Here is a 17,209-nt window from a genome sequence, read left to right as displayed (position 1 = left end):
GTAGGAATGCATGATAGAGATCTTGTAGGTGTTTGTCTCTGTCTGAGGGGTTGGAGCAAATGCGGTTGTATCATAGAGCTTGGCTGTAGACAATGGATCGTGTGGTGTGATCTGGATGAAAGCTGGAAGCATGTAGGTAGGAATAGTGGTCAGTAGGTTTCCGATATAGGGTGGTGTTTATGTGACCATCGCTTATTAGCACCGTAGTGTCCAGGAAGTGGATCTCTTGTGTGGACTGGTCCAGGCTGAGGTTGATGGTGGGATGGAAATTGTTGAAATCCTGGTGGAATTCCTCAAGGGCTTCTTTTCCATGGGTCCAGATGATGAAGATGTCATCAATGTAGCGCAAATAGAGTAGGGGCATTAGGAGACGAGAGCTGAGGAAGCATTGTTCTAAGTCAGCCATAAAAATGTTGGCATACTGTGGGGTCATGCGGGTACCCATCGCAGTGCCGCTGATTTGAAGGTATACATTGTCTCCAAATGTGAAATAGTTATGGGTGAGGACAAAGTCACAAAGTTCAGCCACCAGGTTAGCCGTGACATTATCGGAGATACTGTTCCTGACGGCTTGTAGCCCATCTTTGTGTGGAATGTTGGTGTAGAGGGCTTCTACATCCATAGTGGCTAGGATTGTGTTTTTAGAAAGATCACCAATGGACTGTAGTTTCCTCAGGAAGTCAGTGGTGTCTCGAAGATAGCTGGGAGTGCTGGTAACGAAGGGCCTGAGGAGGGAGTCTACATAGCCAGACAATCCTGCTGTCAGGGTGCCAATGCCTGAGATGATGGGGCGTCCAGGATTTCCAGGTTTATGGATCTTGGGTAGCAGATAGAATACCCCAGGTCGGGGCTCTAGGGGTGTGTCTGTGCGGATTTGTTCTTGTGCTTTTTCAGGGAGTTTCTTGAGCAAATGCTGTAGTTTCTTCTGGTAACTCTCAGTGGGATCAGAGGGTAATGGCTTGTAGAAAGTGGTGTTGGAGAGCTGCCTAGTAGCCTCTTGTTCATACTCCGACCTATTCATGATGACGACAGCACCTTCTTTGTCAGCCTTTTTGATTATGATGTCAGAGTTGTTTCTGAGGCGGTGGATGGCATTGTGTTCTGCATGGCTGAGGTTATGGGGCAAGCGATGCTGCTTTTCCACAATTTCAGCTCGTGCACGTCGGCAGAAGCACTCTATGTAGAAGTCCAGGCTGCTGTTTCGACCTTCAGGAGGAGTCCACTCAGAATCCTTCTTTTTGTAGTGTTGGTTGGAAGGTCTCTGTGGGTTAATATGTTGGTCAGAGGTGTGTTGGAAATATTCCTTGAGTCTGAGACGTCGAAAATAGGATTCTAGGTCACCACAGAACTGTATCATGTTTGTGGGGGTGGAGGGGCAAAAGGAGAGTCCCCGAGATAGGACAGATTCTTCTGCTGGGCTAAGAGTATAGTTGGATAGATTAACAATATTGCTGGGTGGGTTACGGGAATCACTGTTGTGGTCCCTTGTGGCATGTAGTAGTTTAGATAGCTGTGTCCTTTTTCTTTTGTAGAGAAGCAAAGTGTGTGTTGTAAATGGCTTGTCTAGTTTTTGTAAAGTCCAGCCACGAGGAAGTTTGTGTGGAAGGTTGGTACTTTATGAGAGTATCCAGTTTTGAGAGCTCATTCTTAATCTTTCCCTGTTTGCTGTAGAGGATGTTGATCAGGTGGTTCCGCAGTTTCTTTGAGAGTGTGTGGCACAAGCTGTCAGCATAGTCTGTGTGGTTTTAATTGTCACATTTACTCACCTCGTGCTCTGCATTTAGGATACCTTCATTTTTTTGTGGAACTATTTGATTTAGTTATTAAAATATGGATCCAAATATTTGGAGATAAAAAATAACAAGGTTTGATGAACAAATCTGTAAAAATCTACAGGCCTTAATACATCCTGTTCTGTCATTTGCCATTCTAGACCTCTTTTTATTTTCAGGTCTTCATTTCCCCTTCAATACATAAGAATGGCCATACTAGATCAGACCAAAGGTCCATCCAGCCCAGTATCCTGTCTACCGACAGTGGCCAATGCCAGGTGCCCCAGAGGGAGTGAACCTAACAGGTAATGATCAAGTGATCTCTCTCCCGTCATCCATCTCCACTCTCTGACAAACAGAGGATAGGGACACCATTCCTTACCCATCCTGGCTAAAAGCCATTAATGGACTTAACTTCCATGAATTTATCCAGTTCTCTTTTAAACCCTTTTATAGACCTAGCCTTCACAACCTCCTCAGGCAAGCAGTTCCACAGGTTGACTGTGCACTGTGTGAAGAAGAACTTCCTTTTATTTGTTTTAAACCTATTACCCATTAATTTCATTTGCTGGCCCCTAGTTCTTATATTATGGGAATAAGTAAATAACTTTTCCTTATTCACTTTCTCCACACCACTCATGATTTTATATACGTCTATCATATCCCCCCCCCTTTAGTCTCTTCTTTTTCCAAGCTGAAAAGTCCTAGCCTCTTTAATCTCTCCTCATATGGGACCCGTTCCAAACCCCTAATCATTTTAGTTGCCCTTTTCTGAACCTTTTCTAATGCCAATATATCTTTTTTGAGATGAGGGGACCACATCTGTATGCAGTATTCAAGATGTGGGTGTACCACTGATTTATATAAGGGGAATAAGATATTCTCCGTCTTAACTATCCACCATGACTCCAAGATCTTTCTCCTGATTAGTAGTAGCTAAATTAGCCCCCATCATATTGTATGTATAATTGGGGTTATTTTTTTCCAATGTGCATTACTTTACATTTGTTCACATTAAATTTAACTTGCCATTTTGTTGCCCAATTACTTAGTTTTGTGAGATCTTTTTGAAGTTCTTCACAGTCTGCTTTGGTCTTAACTACCTTGAGCAGTTTAGTATCATCTGCAAACTTTGCCACCTCACTGTTTACCCCTTTCTCCAGATCATTTATGAATAGGTTGAATAGGATTGGTTTAAGCTGGATTTTTCACTATTAGGTTTCAGATGGATTTTTGATGATCACAGATTCTGGTTTTCAGTTCCTATTTTACTCCTTTTCTGTTTTTCTGTTTGGTTATTTCAGTGTCTTGTAACATTCCAGAATTATTTTTTTTTAGATTTATTTGAAATCAGAGGTTTCCCTTAGCAATGCAACAAACATAAATGTTTTCAAAAATTAATTTTAAGAGGCTCTTAACAGTATTTTTCCTATGTTTCTACACTGTGTGTAAGCACACACACACACACACACACAAATCTTGCTTATCACATTGCTTCTACACACAAATAAATGAACCATGATTACAGGAAGTGATACAGATTGTAATTTAAAGTGGGCAGGGTGAAGAGAGGGGGAGGGCTCTGAGTTACTACAGAGAATTCTTTCCCAGGTGTCCGGCTGGTGGGTCTTGCCCACATGCTCAGGGTCTAACTGACCACTATATTTGGGGTCAGGAAGGAATTTTACCCCAGGTGAGACTGGCAGAGAGCCTGGGGGCAGGGTTTGCATTCCTCTGCAGCATGGGGCATAGGTCACTTGCAGGTTTAGGTGGATTCTCTGTAACTTAAAGTCTTTAAACCATGATTTGAGAACTTCAGTAACTCAGCCAGAGTCTATTATAGGAGTGGATAGGTGAGGTTCTGTGGCCTACAATGTATAGGAGATCAGTCTAAATGATCATGATGGTCCTTTCTGACCTTAAAATCCATGAATCTAAGACAATTCCCACGAAAGTCCTTTTAAATAAACCTCTCTCTTTCTGTTTTTTCCAGGGTTTCTTACCAAAGGCAGCCTGATGATGTAAATTAATGAACAGATTACTACTCTCGACCTTGCACATTAACTCTTAAACATGTTATCAATCAGGATAAAACAAAACCTTGTACTCCCATGCTAGCTATCTTCTAATGGATACAACCATAGCTTTCTGTTAATGTTTTACACGTTTATCCCTGGCATTCAGCATCACCTTTATATAACACATCAAACATTGTCTTTTGTTACCACCTGTCAGATATCAGTTTGTTAGCGATAAGCTTTCCTAATTTGGGATCTGATCATGCAAGATTCTAAGAGTACTCACTGGGAGTCGAGGACACTCAACACTGTAGGAGGTGTTCACTACCTTGGCAGGTTAGGGTACAGGGTGAATGGCTGTTTCATTAATTTAAAAATAATTCAATAAGAGACATTTGGCAGCATAGGTTAGAAAGCAGTTACTGTCTTCAACTGTAGGCATAGAGCAATATCCAGGAACTAGTCATTTATTATTGTAACCTTCTCCTGGACTACCTTCTTGGTTTTCAACAGAGGTGGGCAGGAGCTAGGTGATAAGACATATAGTTGTGGTTCTTGATCTGCTTCTGTCGGAGCATTGCAAGAGGAATGGATTTAACATGAGGGGTCTCTAATTTACTTTTAAAAATATATATCTTTTCTGTCCACTCATTTACAATCATTTTGCCGTCTTCATCCTCATTGCTTTTCTATCTAATTTTTTTTTGTTCTGGTGCTAAATGCAACCAGGCAAATACAGGACTAAATTCTCACCTCAAGTGTTTATGACATGATGAACTGCAGCTTCCATTTGGACAACGTAATCAGAGCAATTGTGTTCTGGTGATATGTAATGGAAACATAGCTTGAAATATTACTGAGGAGAATAAAACAAATCTTTCTGAGTCAAGATTAATTTTAAGAAAACTGTCTTTGGAACACAGCATCAGGAAGGAACTCCTGACGAGTAGCCAGAAGAACTCCAAATATTACCCCAACTCTTTACTTTAAGTTTGGGGGGACAGTCAGATTTGGGTTAGAAGTTTCAGATCTTGTCAGCCAAGATCCAGAGGGTGTACAACAAAGGCACAGTTGAAGCAGTTAATCCCTTCTTAATATGAAGCTTTAAGAGTTCTACATACTCCTAGTCTTAATGGTTTGTATTTCCAAACTACACTGAAATTTACTATATGGTCATTTGACCCTTACGTTCCACCGCTTCTAGCCAACTACCCAGTTCCAGGCAAGAACAGATTTAGATAGTAGATACCTATGCATACTAGGATCTCTGCAGAAAACTCTTTGAACCTAAGAATACAGTAAGTACTAGCCGCTCAACAAACAGCCATTGAGTTCCAGTCAGCTGTATGGATAGCATGAAGGACAAATCTGCTGCCTAGTGCCCAGTCTGAGTAACCTGATTGTGAGCTGGGCAAGCTTAGTGCAGTTATACAGGGAAACATTCTCTTGCTGGGTTTTAGAGCTACTCTGTGGAGGATACTCCAGCCATTCCATGACCCAGCAGTCACTTCACCATGGGAGAGGAGGGAAAATCCAAAGACTGAAGGAAACTACAACCCTGTAGAAGCAGCTTAAAGCAGGAAGCCTGGGAGTTGGGATGAGAAAACTGGGTTTTACCAGGCCAAAATCTGTGTATTCCTGCCTCCAGAAGCATGTGGATGGAACTACACAGTAGTTCTCTTTGCACTGGCAGAGCACCACTGAGAATAAGCCCCAAATTAGCATTTTAAGCAGTACTCAATTAGAAAGGAGACCTGTGCCTCTAAAGCTCTCTGAGCTACAGTTTGCCACAGCCAGAAAGTGCAAACCTTTAGGCAACAGCATTGGTTTAAATTCTTTAGAAATTTTAAAGCAAACAGCCTCCTATACCATTTTAGAAGAAATCAGATAATATACCAGTGTGCATAATTGAAATAATAGAGAGTTAAATACAACTGGCCACAGTTTATTTGTGAACTCTTGCCTGTGCTATGTTTAGTGACTAATGCTTGCATTATATATCAGCATGAAGTCTTCTCTCCCCACCCAGAGAGAATTTGTGAGCATTAAGGACACCAGTGAGCTGCTATGCAATGTTCTTACACCTCCATAGAGAACAGGTGGGAACTGTTCTCAATAGGATTAATTTCCTGACTGACAATGGATCATGTGACTCAGGTTTTAAGGATAGAAATTTCAACTCTGGATGTTATTCTTCGGAGTCTCAGGAGCTGGAGCCACACCTATCCCTAATGAAAGCACTAGGGATAGATTTGGCTCTCTGACTTCATCCTTAGGCATATTATATTGGTAACATATAGTATCAGTATGTATTCGTTTCTCTTCTAAACTGGTCTGTGTATCTCTTGCCACATTTGAAGTCCTCTGAAATTATTTCATGTACTTGAAGGAGTTCACTGACTTCACATTCTTCTGTCATCTGACTGCAATTTTTTCATTCCTTTTTAAGGGAGAAAGTCTTTTCATGGAGAAAGCTATATAGAGAATGTGATAATTTGGATGAGTTCAGACTATGCATATTCACCCAGAGAGAGAATCTGTAGTCACTGACGCTTACATAACCAGCCCTGCATGACTGCTGATTGTGAAATATGAGAAAACACACCAAATTCCTTGACACATTTTTTAGTTCAAGGGAGTAGGATTGAGGCCTTCAACGTTGCAGGATCTGCCATCTAGGACTACTGAAAGTGTCCGGCTGTATGAGTCTGTTGAATGTACTGATAATCTCATCCATGTCATATTGCTGTTTACCTTTCACTTATAAAGGTCTCTTAGTCCTTGTGGGATTTTAATTTAGCTTTGAGAGATCTCATAAATTTATCTATTTTGGTCAGCAGGTTCTCTCTCTCTAAGAGGTCTTTGCTGGCTGTGAGCTCTCGAAAGATTGTTCTTGCTTTCTGCCTTTTCCCCAAATAGGATAGCTTTACTTTTGTCCTGGATTTTCGTATGCAGGTTGTTTTCCCTCATCTTCCATAATTTTTGCCCAAATTCCTCCACAAAACTTTGCAGGAGCTTTTACTCCCTAGATGCTTCAAGGATCTTAACATTTTATTTGTTATATTTGGGCAGATTTAATAAATCACCTAATATTAGTTCTTGCTATTTCCAGATAGATGAAGGATTGCATTAGGATCTTGCAACTTGGTTGAATGTCTGTTCCTCTCAGCACCTATTCTGCTGCTTATGGGCAAAATAAACAAACTGAATTCTGTGGGAGAATATACTCCTCATACCTTTGTCAAAGTAGATTTTGCAGCATCTGCAGATGTGATAGTTGGTCACCAACTGCGCTAAGTTTTAGTGTAATGACAGGCTCAGTCCACCTGCGCCTACTTTCAAGGATTCTCAAAGATTTGTCATTTACCCAGATTTGATAATGGATATTGCTGAAAAGTGACAGATATAATACAAAGTTTCCAATTCAGCAACATTCTTATGTATGTGCCTAAGTCTCTGCTTAAGTGCTTTGTTGAATCAGGGCCAAATTGTGTTAGTTTCTGTAACCTCCCCTTTTCCTCACTCATTTTCCTAATGGCCGCTGATAATGGGAAGGGGATGAGTATATAGCAGCCCAACATTAAAGTTTTAAAATATGTTGAATTTATCTGGCATGATGGAGAGAAGGATTATAAAAATGCTCCTTTCCTTTGTCTAGCTTTACACTATATTTTGTTATGGTTTTTCCAATTGCAATTTTATTTGCTATTTTATACAATCCCCCCTCTTGAACTGTTTGTTAAATATTATTTCTACTTTGATCTGTGAAACAATTCTGTGCCTGCTGTCACTGGGTTTATGTTAAACTATTCCTTATTGTTTTCTATCTTTCCTTTTCATTTAATGCTTTCTTTCCCCCCCCTGTTCATTTCCTTAATTTTTTTTTAACATTGCAGTAACATAAATTCAATAGGAAACTACAGTCTCCTTATCTATTCACCGTAAATTTTGAGACCATGGCTTTCACTATAGAATCTGAGCACCAATGGTCAAGTCTCTTTCCTATCTATCAGCTATGGTCCTTGGTTAGGAGTCTCTCACTTCTCATTTCGGTATAAATCAAATATAACAAGTCTGTGTAAGCCAAGAAAATCTATTAATTTACTTCTCCCGTGTCAGTGTTCCAGCACATGATGCGCAGATCTACACAGCACAGCCGGCATGTTCCCCCAGCATAAGAGGAAATGCTTCTTTTGAGGGAAATGCTTACTCAGAACTCTTTGCCATGCTTTAAGTCTGAGAAGGCCTACTCCTGCAGAGACACTGTTCAAAAGGCAGAAAAAAGGGCAGAGATAGATGTGTTTTGTGAGTGCAATAGAAGCTTTGTAACTATCAATCAAAAACAAACCAGTCAATGAAGTCTAAGTTTCCTGAAAGTGATCATTACAACTGACTGTGGTAAGTGATGATCACCATAACTGAATTAGACTCTATGCAGTGACTACAAACCCCTTGTACGAAGTGAAAACCTCAAAAGTGGGATCAAAACCCATGTTCGTGTTTTCTGTCAGTCATGAGCTTGCTTTGCCTCTTTTGCAGCTTTTCAGCTGCTGTCTGGTTCTCAAACTACATGATTCATTCAAAGAACTCTTACACTGGCAAAGTTAAAGTTTCCTTTCAGAAAATGTTTTCTATAATGATGGCAACACGTGCCTGTTGGCTTATGTTCATGGGTCATAATCTCATCAGAAAAATAAAAACCTCATGACCCTTACACTCTTTCCGCTTATCCTTCCATGTTGCTGATAACAATCTCTGATTATTTCGAAGGTCAGACACTCACATAAGGATAATTCTAGCAGTTCATGTATTGTTAATAAATTTCCCTCTTTTGATCCCATAGTCCTTCTTGGATTTCCAGCAATTCTATACTAAAGAATTTTGTTTTCTCATAAGAGGCCCTTATTTAATATTGTGGTGACTTCTTTCTTTCCTGTCATTATGAAAATACTTCCCAACTTCATAATCAGGCTTTCAACACAATTGAATCTAAATTATTAACTCAAGGGGTCAGTGGATTAAATTTTTTATCATAATACATCACTTGGCAAAGGAATTGTGACTAACTTTTTATTTACCTCTGTTATGACCCAATCCTGCTCCCACTGAAGTCAATGGGAAATTTGCCACTGACTTCAATGGAAGAAGATTCAGGCTGTTACTGAGGAACAAAAGGAGCAGTTCTGTGTGTGGAGACAGAAGTAGGTCTGTCAATTCACCTCTCAATCTTCTTTTTGAGAAATTAAACAGCGTGAGCTCTCTCACTGCAAGACATTTCTGAAGCTCTGGAATAATTTTGTGGCTCTTTTCTGCATCCTCTCCAGTTTTTCAACATCCTTTTTAAAATGTGGATACTCAAACAGTACACAGTAGTCCTGTATTGTTTCATCAGTGACATATGCAGAATTAAAATAATCTCCCTTTTACTCATTATTCCCCTTTTTTTACATCCAGGGATCACATTATTCCTTTTTGCCACAGCACAACTGTGGGAGCTCGTGTTGAGTTAATGTCCATCATTTCCCCTATCTCTTTCAAGACTCACTGCTTCTCAGGATACAGTCCTTCTGTGGGTATGACCACCCATGTAACGGAGGCCATAGAACGTCCCCAAAATAATTCCTAGGGCTTGTCTTTTAGAAAAACATCCAATCTTGATTTAAAAATGGTCAGCAATGGAGAATCACCGTGACTCAGAGTAAATTGTTCCAATGGTTAATTACTCTCACTGTTAAAAATTTACATCTTATTTCCAGTCTAAATTTGTCTAGCTTCAATTTCCAGCCACTGTATCATCTTACACCTTTGTTTGCTAGACTGAAAAGCCCATTATTAAATATTTGTTCCCAGTATAGGTACTTACAGACTGTGTAATCAACTCCTCCCACAATCTTCTCTTTGTTAAACTATCCTTGAATCTATAATGATAAGACAAGTTTTCTAATCCATTAATTATTCTCATGGCTCTTCTCTGAACCCGCTCCAATTTATCAACATCCTTTTCGAATTGTGGATACCATATCTGGACACAGTATTCCAGCAGTGGTTACACCAATGCCAAATACAGAGGTAACCTCTCTACTCCTACTTGAATTAAACAATGGCCACCTGGGCCTGAAAAAAAGGCCACCAAGGCTCAATTGCAGGGAGGGTGCTCAGAGAGAAGGACAAGCTCTCAAGGGAGAGAACCCTTCCCAGAGACCACAGGCCTCAAGGAAGAGGGCTGTGCAATCCCTGAGCCCAAGGGGGGGGGGAAGACTTTATTTCTAGGTTTCAGAGTAGCAGCTGTGTTAGTCTGTATTCGCAAAAAGAAAAGGAGTACTTGTGGCACCTTAGAGACTAACAAATTTATTTGAGCATAAGCGAAGTGAGCAGTAACTCATGAAAGCTTATGCTCAAATAAATTTTGTAGTCTCTAAGGTGCCACAAGTACTCCTTTTCTTTTTACTTTATTTCTAGGTTATTTTGGGATTTAATGAAGTAGAACTCCAGCCGGGAACTTTTGTTTTACACCCATCTGGATTGTGTGGAGTTCTTAAAGAGCTCTGTGAGAAGGGAAACAGAGGCAGGGAGTGCCTGCAGCACCCCACTAGGTCAAAAGGGGTACTCTACAGGACAGGCACACCCCACAACAATCCCCATTTGATGATGATTCTGCCCATTGACGGCTGCTTTTTGAGAACTGTTAGTTAACCAGTTCTTAATTAATGTAATGTGTGCCGTGATACTATGGAGTGCTAAATTTTAAAATCAGAATCTCATGCAGTATTAAGTCAAATGCCCTACAAAAATGCAAGCATAGTACATTTAAGTTGTTACCTTTATCAGTCCAACTTGTAATCCGGTAAAAAATGAAATCAGATTTATATGACAAGACCTATTTGACAGGCATTAATTATATTCCTATCCTCTAATTTATTATAGGGCTGTCAAGTGATTAAAAAAATTAACCGCGATTAATCGCACTCTTAAACAATAGAATACCATTTATTTAAATATTTTTGGATGTTTTCTACATTTTCAAATATATTGATTTCAATTACAACATAGAATACAAAGTGTACAGTGCTTACTTTATATTTATTTTTTATTACAAGTATTTGCACTGTAAAAAGACAAAATAAATCATATTTTTCAATTCATCTAATACAAGTACTGTAGTGCAATCTCTTTATCATGAAAGTTGAACTTACAAATGTAGAATTATGTACAAAAATAACTGCATTCAAAAATAAAACTACGCAACATTTAAGAGCCTGCAAGTCCACTCAGTCCTACTTAATGTTCAGCCAATTGCTCAGACAAAAAATTTTGTTTACATTTACAGGAGATATTGCTGCCCGCTTCTTATTTACAATGTCACCAGAAAGTGAGAACAGGCATTTGCATGATGCTTTTGTAGCCGGTGTCGCAAGATATTTATGTGCCAGATGCGCTAAAGAGAGTCATATGTCCCTTCATGCTTCAACCACCATTCCAGAGGACATGAATCCATGCTGCTGATGGGTTCTGCTTGATAACAATCCAAAGCAGAGCGGATTGACGCATGTTCATTTTCATTATCTGAGTCAGATGCCGCCAGCAGAAGATTGATTTTTTTTTCTGGTGGTTCATGTGCTGTAGTTTCTGCATCAGAGTGTTGCTCTTTTAAGATTTATGAAAGCATGCTCCACACCCCATCCCTCTCAGATTTTGGAAGGCACTTCAGATTCTTAAACCTTGGATTGAGTGCTGTAGCTATCTTTACAAATCTCACATTGGTACCTTCTTTGCATTTTGTCAAATTTGCAGTGAAAGTGTTCTTAAAATGAACATGTGCTGGGTCACCATTAGAGACTGCTATAACTTGAAATATATGACAGAATGCAGGTAAAACAGAGCAGGAGACATACAATTCTCCCCACAAGGAGTTCAGTCACAAATTTAATTAACACATTTTTTTTTAAATGAGCATCATCAGCATGGAAGCATGTTCTCTGGAATGGTGGCCGAAGCATGAAGGAGCGTACGAATGAAAATGAACAGGTGTCTGTCCGCACTGCTTTGGATCGTTATCAAGCACTTGTATGAGTGAATTGAAAAATATTATTTATTTTTTTTATCATTTTACAGTGCAAATATTTGTAATAAAAATAATATACACTTTGATTTCAATTACAACACAGAATACAATACATTAATGAAAATGTGGAAAAACATCCAAAATATTTAATAAATTCCAATTGATATTCTATTGTTTAACAGTGCAATTAAAACTGTGATTATGATTAATTTTTTTAATCACAATTAATTTTTTTAGTTAACCACATGAGTTAACGGCAATTAATCGACAGCCAATTTTTTTTATTAATAAAACCATGTATTGCCTGGAAATGATTTCACACCCAGATCATCCCACTTGCCCCTTTTTAAATATTGATTTAACATTAGCACTCTTCCAGTCTTCTGGAATTTCCTTGTTATTCGAAGATTTATTAAAAAATTAATATCAACAGATAAGAAATCCTAAGCCAGCTCTTTTAAAATTCTTGAGTGCAAGTTACTAGGGCCCTCAGATTTTAAAATATTTATCCGTAGATTATGTTTAGCATAAAAGTACTAGAAAGTACTTCATCATCCTCATGTGATACAAGGACATCATTCTGCTTTTCCAAATACAAAACAGAAATATTTACTGAACATTTCTGCCTTTTCTGCATCTTTTTACCATCTCCATCCAATAACGGGCCTAAACCATTGCTAAGATTTCTGTTGTTTCTGATACACTAAAACTCCTCTTTATTGGCCTTACCCTTCCCAACCATTCATTTTTCTCTGATATCTTCAGCTTCCCAATTTTCTATACTTTATAGATTCTAATTTAAATTCATTGAATTCTAATTTAAATTAATTGCTGTTTCCCCCTTTTTCCCCATCTGCTTCTTTTATTTCTAATTGATGCTTTCACTTAGCTTACGAGTGCAAATCTATACATATTGTTATGCAAATCATTTATTTTCTTTTACTATAATTCTCTCCTTATTTTTTAATAAAGTTTGTTGTACAGGCAATTTGCTACAGTCTGCCCTAAAAGAGTGCAAAACCCTACACCACTAAAGAGAGTGGCAAAGGTTAAGGAGGTTCTGGAGGTCTCATCAGAAGGGTCACTGGCAAAGGTGTCCTCTTCCAATGAAATGTGTCACAAAATGGCTGTGACACATACAAGAGGCACATACAAGAGGAAAAGATATATCAAGGAGGGACTGAGATTTGAAGGAATGTAGGTGACACCAAGCATTCTGTCTTGCATGGCAGCTGGACTGGCCAATTTTGGATACATAAGATTTCACTTGAAGGAATCCATTTTCATTGTCCAAGTTTGATTTTAATCCTAAATGCTCTCAAGAACTTTAAGAACTGCTGGATTCCTTGGGCTTAAAGGCAGATCCTAAACTGGAAGAATGGAGGGTAATATATATCCTGTTATTAGAAAAAGAAAAAAGAAGATAGTAGCAACCTTGGAATTGTAGACCAATAAGCCTTCTTTCTGTACCAGATAAATTAAAGGGAATGACAAAATATCTATATGAGCATAATATGATCATGAATAATCAGAGAGTGACTTTTGTAAAGGAAAATTGTGCCTCTCTTATCTACTTGATTTTTCTGGATGCATTAAAAATAAATAAAATACATACATAAATAATGGACACAGGAGATTTGGTTGAAATGATGCATATGGATGTTCAAGGTCTTAGATACAATCCCTCACTCTGTGACTATTAAGTCCTTAAGAGTGTGAAGAAAAGTAACTAATAATGGGGTGAGAGGCAAAGTTCACTCATGCACTGGAAACTAGTTAAGAGAAAGAAAACAAAGAATGGGCATAAAGGATCAATTTTCAACACTGCAAAAGGTTAACAGTGAGGTGCCCAACAATCCATATTAGCTATGTTTGATATATTTATTAATGATCTGAAAAAGGGGATGAACTGCAACAAAATTTGCATATGGCACAAAATTATTTAAGTTAGTCAAGACTGGAGAAACTTCAGAGAGTCTCAACAAAGCAGGGTTATTGGACTGCATCAGGGTGGGTGAATTCATTGTTGACTAATGTAACGGAAGATACATTGGAAGGAACAATTTGAACTACTCAGACATGTTGCTGGATTCTAAATGCGCTCTAAGCACTCAGGATAAAGAGCGGGGTGTACTTTGCACACATGGAATGGGATAACAGTGTTTTCAATCAATGATGCCCTCAAACTTGTGTTCAATTCTGGTCATCATCATCACACACACACACGAGAAAAAAGACTGGGTCTGTTTTGTTTGGAGAAGACTACCAAGAAGGGTCATGGTAAAGGCATTTGCTCTAATTCAAAGAGAAGTTCTATTGCCTGTGTCACGCAGAAGGTCAGAATAAACGATCACAGTGGTTTCCTTCTGGCCTTACAATCTATGAACACCAAGGAATGACTGGCACAGTGAGGGTAAGTTAGCTTGTCCCATTTTCTCTCTCCCACAATATAAGAATATAGGGACATCCAAATAAAAAAAAAAAGAGGCAGCAGAACAAACTGCTAAAAGGAATCACATTTTTCTTTTTACCCAGTGCACAATTAAGCTGTGGAACTCACCACCACAAGGTATCACTGAGGCCAAGAGATTAGCAGAATTCAAAAAAATATTTATTTGTTTAGACTTATACATACATCCATTAACAAGGAAAGCCTATTCCTTGCTTTGGGTACTCTTTGACTATTCTTAAATACATACCCATAAACCAGGCCATTCATCTAACTGTCTATCCATTTATACTGATACTCAGCATCTGGAGAAAAGGGAAAAATGCAGTCATTTGGAGGGTTATTCCCACCCCTGCATTGCCCTTTTTCTCATTGGAGATACCATTGGCAGAGTCTCCCGTACTACACAGAAGCAGTCACACAGAGGACACAGAGAGATACTCCTACTTGGAATTCTGACAAGAGGACTGAGGCGGGCAGGGGATGCTGCTGTGGCGATAGGGTGATCCCTGACAATATCCCCATACCATTCCTAGCTCTGATGTCAAACTCTAGCACAGCTCAAAGCCTCCAGAGTTTTGGCTGAGGGGCAACCATGGAGTGCAAAAGAGGCTGAAGGACAATGCTACTGAGATGTCACTTCTTCCTTTTCATGCCTGCCAGCATATTCTATCAGGTTTCTCTCATCACTGGTCATAAAGAGGACAATATTTGATTAGATTATGACAGTGTTTTAAACTAAGTACCAAAAATTAAACCTGCTAAATATTCACTAAGGATATAAAAACTAGTGAACTGCTAGAATATATACAACACGTTAGCTCCAGATCAGAACAGTAAAACATGAGCAATGAAAGATTCATAAAAAGCAGTGAATTTAAGACCAAAGCAAAAACTTATACAATAAAGGAATATCACAAAAGAACTATACAAAAATAAAACCAAATGATCTAGCTACTAAACTTCACATATGTGCTTGAAATCTTGTGGGAATAAAATATTCCAGTAAAAATAAAAAGGGAGATGGAAACACAAGTTTCTTATTATCACACTTCATACATTATAAAACATAAGTTAACTTATTTTTGGCAAAAGGACAAAGGTTGCACAACACTCTGGCTTACACAAATATTTTTCTATTGTTAAATGCATCTTAAATGTAGCGTGTCATAGATTAACTTCAAGCACACATTGCACAGTGAAGTTTCAGTGTGTCCTAAAGATACCTACGTTTCAACACACTGACAAATATCATGCTGCCAGTATCCACCGGGCCAGGTGTAACAAAAATTACTCAACAATTCATAGTTAATGGAAACCAGATAAAACAATTTGAGTAATAAAATCATACATATGGACAGCAAAGAAAAGTTGATATTTCTGGACAAATTACTGCATGTGATATTTTCTAGAACACTCCCTTCTTGCAAAAACAAACAAACAAAAACAAACAAAAAAACAGTTACATAAGTTCCTTCAGAAAACTTTGTTTATAATCACAGAATGAGTTATGCCTGTGGAAATAGATTGGGTTAAGTTAAGGTTTCAGTTTTTGAAAAAATTGCTGTTTCTTTTAGAGGGAGAAAAAGCTTGAATGGCAGGGGAAATGGTTATGTAGAAGTGAATGGATATATATACACACATATATATAAGCATTGCCTTCCTGCTCCCGTCCCGGTAGGGAGTTAATATAAAAGAAGAGGAGAATATTTGGGAGGACGGGAAGTAAAGAATCTCCCTATTATTAATTCTTGTGATTTATTGCTAAGAGTTGACAGTGTGCTAGGCACTCACATTCAAAGGAATGTCCCTGCCTGAAGTCACTTGCTATTTAGAAAACATTAGACACAAAGGAGCTCATTGAAAATGTTGAGATATAAAGGAAAATGTGAAAATCAGATATGAGATCTTCCCCCCTCACACATCCAAACTTCTCTGCCTAAACTAGGTCTAAGCCAGAAAAGCAAGAATTTTAGTACATTTGTATTTCATTTAAAAAGGAAGAATGTCCTAACTCTACTACTACTGACACTTTATATAATTAAAAATGTTTAAATCTCTAATTCATTTTTCACAATTTATATTTTTTTTCATTTACATTTAGCATTTTACTCATCTTCAGACAATTAGAGCAGACTGATCCAGAACACTTCCCTTAAAAAATGTCAATTTTTGTTATTAGTTAGTTTTAGTTTTGGGTTCTCATGCAATAACACAATGAGATATCAAATATCTAGTGGTCTCGGCACAGGATTATTAGCAAGGAACTCTGGAATTTCAATCCGAGTACCATCACTACCTCCTTCTAACCTTCTGCAAATCAGTTAACTATTCTGCCTTCGTTTCTCTTTCTGTAAAATGGAAATATTTACTTTTCTGGCTTACTAGGATTTTGTGAGGTATAATGTTTGCAAATTGTTCTGACGTTATGAAAGCACTATGGAAGCCCTAAGTATTATTCTTAAACATTTATATTGCAGTAGCAATCTGAGATTGAATCAGGCCCTCATTTTACTAGGCTATTATTCTATTGGTTATTATTTGAATTCATGGCACTGATAGTGGATGTTTAAATAATAAATAAATATTCAAGGAAATTTTGAAAAATTATGCAAACATTTTGACACATATTACCATAGGCTTTTCAAAACACATTGATAGGTGCATGTTGATCCTGAAACTAGCTAGCAGTATCCCTTTTAATAAAAAAAAAAAATTATCCATGACATGCAGCAGTGTATATGTTATGTGATCTTCCATTCAAATGATATATTGCATAATGTTATTAAAATGTAAACATATCAAACGGCATCACTGCCAATAATGACATTACTACTGAATTACCAAACCAGATTACTCAAGTTAATTAACATTCACAGCATCCTTTGAGATAGATCAGTCCTGCACA

The 17,209-nt window shown here is 38.1% G+C and overlaps 1 protein-coding gene across 6 annotated transcripts in view; it reads right to left on the bottom strand.

Annotated features, from left to right (window-relative positions):
* LDAH (lipid droplet associated hydrolase) overlaps positions 1 to 17,209 on the bottom strand; it is a 173,138-nt gene that overhangs the window by 87,006 nt on the left and 68,923 nt on the right. The gene's annotated exons all lie outside the window — the stretch shown is intronic.

This window comes from Dermochelys coriacea, chromosome 3 (assembly GCF_009764565.3).
Source record: "Dermochelys coriacea isolate rDerCor1 chromosome 3, rDerCor1.pri.v4, whole genome shotgun sequence".
Lineage (NCBI taxonomy): Eukaryota > Metazoa > Chordata > Testudines > Dermochelyidae > Dermochelys > Dermochelys coriacea.
Note: the sequence above shows the minus strand (reverse complement) of the source record. Positions and strands in the feature narration are given on the sequence as shown.